At 53.1% G+C, this 5,000-nt stretch overlaps 1 non-coding gene across 1 annotated transcript in view; it reads left to right on the forward strand.

Moving 5' to 3' along the window:
* The first annotated feature begins 4,971 nt into the window (after window positions 1–4,971).
* LOC126151264 (small subunit ribosomal RNA) overlaps window positions 4,972–5,000 on the forward strand; it is a 1,909-nt gene continuing 1,880 nt past the window's right edge. The window contains exon 1 of the ribosomal RNA XR_007531891.1: window positions 4,972–5,000. This exon is cut by the window's right edge and continues 1,880 nt beyond it. This is a non-coding gene — a ribosomal RNA (small subunit ribosomal RNA).

The raw sequence follows: 5,000 nt of genomic DNA on the forward strand, positions 1-5,000 counted from the left end.
CAGAAACGACACCTCCATCTACAGGAATCCAACGGAACTACACCAACCATACTGCCAAACCACAGCATCGCCATCTATGACAATGTGACGAAACCACATGCAATAGCCCCATCTACGCGAATCGGACGACACTACGTCCACCATGTCGCGCGCAACACGAAAACTAAATACCGCCATCTGCAAGTCTCCCGAAACATGACCTGCTGCACCGACGATACCGCCATCTATGAGACGCCACCCCGACTACGACATCGCTAGGTCCCACAGTACCCATTTTCCGACGCCACCCACAAAGCCTGCATAATCTGTCCACCACAGGAACCCGAACGCCAGTGCCTGCGTCGCACGAAGTAGTCAACCGACAATCACTCCACCCGCACCCGCACGTGCCCCACCCCAACCGCCGAAATCGCAACTCCAGCGGATGAACGGCGGACTCTTCCCGCACTCGTACGTTGCAATCCACCCCTATATCTTGCGTTTCACGAAGAGTTATATCCAATATGCCAAATTCCCGCTGTCCCTATACATGCTGTAAGTCTGTGCACACAATATGAACCACACATCAGCGAGACACTCTATCACACATTACTCTCTGCCTGTAACAGACACAGATACAATATGTAAGCACCAGCATGGACCAACGTCCGGTGCATCCTCTCCGCCACAGTACACCATCCACACTATGATAACCACACCAGGGGGTCCAATTCTAAAATAGAATATCCCACCCGTCCGACATCCACAATTGCTCAGATAAGCCACCAACACCCACACATGTCCTACACAGGGGTGCACCCAACACCACCACACTGCCTCCTGTTACGGCACAGAAACAATGGCAGGAATGAATCACACAGGTCTGCCGCTCCCTTGCCGCAACCACAGACGCGGCGCGCCTCCAGTCACGAGCGAAAAGCGCATCCTGACGAGACATAACTGCTGTGACATACTGAAGCTGCCTCAGACATTCACTTACAATGATCACTACCAACGAACCTCGGCCCCCCCCCCCCCCAACACACTCTCTTACCACGTTGTGTACTGTAATCCAACCCATTTCGCACCTTAACCTAACCCATTTTGCACCTTAACTTAACCAAATTCGTAACGCAATTTGTACCGCAATGTAACGCAATGTGTACCGCAATGTAACGCAATGTGTACCGCAATGTAACGCAATGTGTACCGCAATGTACCGCAATGTGTACCGCAATGTACCGCAATGTGTACCGCAATGTGTAACGCAATGTGTAACGCAATGTGTACCGCAATGTGTACCGCAATGTGTAACGCAATGTGTACCGCAATGTGTAACGCAATGTGTACCGCAATGTGTAACGCAATGTGTACCGCAATGTAACGCAATCTGTACCGCAATGTAACGCAATTTGTACCGCAATGTAACGCAATTTGTACCGCAATGTAACGCAATTTGTACCGCAATGTAACGCAATTTGTACCGCAATGTAACGCAATTTGTACCGCAATGTAACGCAATTTGTACCGCAATGTAACGCAATTTGTACCGCAATGTAACGCAATTTGTACCGCAATGTAACGCAATTTGTACCGCAATGTAACGCAATTTGTACCGCAATGTAACGCAATTTGTACCGCAATGTAACGCAATTTCTACCTTAACCTAACCCACGTTGTGCCTTAACCTAACCCACGTTGTGCCTTAACCTAACCCACGTTGTGCCTTAACCTAACCCACGTTGTGCCTTAACCTAACCCACGTTGTGCCTTAACCTAACCCACGTTGTGCCTTAACCTAACCCACGTTGTGCCTTAACCTAACCCACGTTGTGCCTTAACCTAACCCACGTTGTGCCTTAACCTAACCCACGTTGTGCCTTAACCTAACCCACGTTGTGCCTTAACCTAACCCACGTTGTGCCTTAACCTAACCCACGTTGTGCCTTAACCTAACCCACGTTGTGCCTTAACCTAACCCACGTTGTGCCTTAACCTAACCCACGTTGTGCCTTAACCTAACCCAAGTTGTGCCTTAACCTAACCCAAGTTGTGCCTTAACCTAACCCAAGTTGTGCCTTAACCTAACCCAAGTTGTGCCTTAACCTAACCCAAGTTGTGCCTTAACCTAACCCAAGTTGTGCCTTAACCTAACCCAAGTTGTGCCTTAACCTAACCCAAGTTGTGCCTTAACCTAACCCAAGTTGTGCCTTAACCTAACCCACGTTGTGCCTTAACCTAACCCAAGTTGTGCCTTAACCTAACCCACGTTGTGCCTTAACCTAACCCACGTTGTGCCTTAACCTAACCCACGTTGTGCCTTAACCTAACCCACGTTGTGCCTTAACCTAACCCACGTTGTGCCTTAACCTAACCCACGTTGTGCCTTAACCTAACCCACGTTGTGCCTTAACCTAACCCACGTTGTGCCTTAACCTAACCCACGTTGTGCCTTAACCTAACCCACGTTGTGCCTTAACCTAACCCACGTTGTGCCTTAACCTAACCCACGTTGTGCCTTAACCTAACCCACGTTGTGCCTTAACCTAACCCACGTTGTGCCTTAACCTAACCCACGTTGTGCCTTAACCTAACCCACGTTGTGCCTTAACCTAACCCACGTTGTGCCTTAACCTAACCCACGTTGTGCCTTAACCTAACCCACGTTGTGCCTTAACCTAACCCACGTTGTGCCTTAACCTAACCCAAGTTGTGCCTTAACCTAACCCAAGTTGTGCCTTAACCTAACCCAAGTTGTGCCTTAACCTAACCCAAGTTGTGCCTTAACCTAACCCAAGTTGTGCCTTAACCTAACCCAAGTTGTGCCTTAACCTAACCCAAGTTGTGCCTTAACCTAACCCACGTTGTGCCTTAACCTAACCCACGTTGTGCCTTAACCTAACCCACGTTGTGCCTTAACCTAACCCACGTTGTGCCTTAACCTAACCCACGTTGTGCCTTAACCTAACCCACGTTGTGCCTTAACCTAACCTACGTTGTGCCTTAACCTAACCCACGTTGTGCCTTAACCTAACCCACGTTGTGCCTTAACCTAACCCACGTTGTGCCTTAACCTAACCCACGTTGTGCCTTAACCTAACCCACGTTGTGCCTTAACCTAACCCACGTTGTGCCTTAACCTAACCCACGTTGTGCCTTAACCTAACCCACGTTGTGCCTTAACCTAACCCAAGTTGTGCCTTAACCTAACCCACGTTGTGCCTTAACCTAACCCAAGTTGTGCCTTAACCTGCTCTGTAATTGGCATATGACACGTTACATTAATCCAGTGTTGTCTAACCACAACCCTCTGAATATAGTTCGCTACTCGCACCGCCCACCCTCTTGTGTATCGTTTCATGTTCAACACTTCGCAAGTGTTGCTTACTTTTTACATGCTCCCGCTGTACACTGTAATGTGGACGACTGCAGGATGTACATCGCCCCCACCCTCCCCCCTGCCTTCGCACGCTGGTCGTTCAGGTGCTTGCGTGTTCAATGCCCTTCGCAGCTGTTCACTGGCATTCGCATGTCGAAGCGCTCAGTCTACGTCGTGGTACGGCCTGTGTCCACTGTCCGCTGATGTCGTAAGCTTAACCCTCACATTGTACTGCACATAGGTCCGTATGTACTGCATGATACGCTGTGGCACATGTGTGACCGTACAACGACTGCGCCCAACAACAGCGAACCATACGGTCCAAATGTTGTGCACTCAGCCACGTGCCGTCTCCCCATAACAGCTACATTGCAGTGTGGTACGCCATAGAGACGTGTGGGATTAACGGACGCCCTGGATGGCGATCAGCATGAGCCGTCTGTTGATGTAGTGGCGCGTGTATTCAAACGTAGTCGTCTCTTCTCACACAGTGTGATAGCATGGTGCACCGCGTTCCACATCTGCGACATGGTACAGATGCTGGTTGACAGTCGGTCTCGTAATGGACATCGCATACGTAGGGGGCCACCTCCCACGTGTTCTCTAGTCGTGCACATTTTGTTGCGTGTATGTGGGCAGACGTAGTGTGTCGTGACACCTAACAGACAGGTATGCAATAATCGTTGCATTTGCAAACTGGGATGGACGTCTACGTTTGCTGGTGACGTTACGCAAATGAACAACTGGTAAACCCATTGTGGTGCGGTTGTTGTTGCTGGAGGTAAATCAGTAAGGGCAAATCTGTGTGTGAAGCGATACGCGGCGGTGGCTGGGTGGGACCGTCCCCGGCCGGTGAGGGGGGGCCGCCCGGCGTGCTGGCCGCGCGGTGCGTGGGCGCACGCGCTACAGCCGGCTGGTGGGGGCGCCCAGTGGCAGGCGCGCCGGCCGACGGACGCGGCAGGCGGCGCAGCTGCGCGCCGGGGCACCCTGCGCGCGGCGCCGGGCGGCCAAAGTGGGTCCTCGCGGGCCCGGTGCGAAGCGCGGTGGACATCTGCAGTGTGCTGGTCCGACTGAGGACTGTGTGCGTTGAGGATGCGCCGCCGCCCGGCACTCGGCGCCGCGACGCCGTCTGCTGCTCGGTCGCCCCAGCGGTTCTCGCTGGTGGTTTGTATCGCAGTTGTGCAGACGTGTTGGCACGTGCGCTGTGCTGGGAGAGTTCGCTTCGGCACCCACGTGGGGCCTTTGCCCTTCTGTGGCGCTGGCGTTGGAGCTGCCGGTCACCGTAGGTGGCGCGTGTTGTCTCCCGCCGGCAATGCCACGACAGCACGCTCCCGGGCCTCTGTCGGCAGCGGCAAGCTCAGTTGGGAGCACGGGTGGTCGCACCTAAAGCGTCTACTCGCCTAACTCCGGGCGATTGCGCCTCTCTCGAACCCGACCAAGTACTTAGGACGGCGCTGCGCGCCGCCGGGACCTGAGAGGGTTTCGAGGTGTATTGTGCAGGGGAGCTCAGCCTCCTCCTGTTTGCAGAATAATTGAGCGGACGCTTGCGTGTTCGCGCGGGCCCCTGGGACACACTCCCGGGCGGCCGGCTGCTCAGCTCTAGTTGACGCAGCTCCCTGGTTGATCCTGCCAGTAGTCATAT

This window comes from Schistocerca cancellata, unplaced genomic scaffold, assembly GCF_023864275.1.
Source record: "Schistocerca cancellata isolate TAMUIC-IGC-003103 unplaced genomic scaffold, iqSchCanc2.1 HiC_scaffold_1050, whole genome shotgun sequence".
NCBI lineage: Eukaryota > Metazoa > Arthropoda > Insecta > Orthoptera > Acrididae > Schistocerca > Schistocerca cancellata.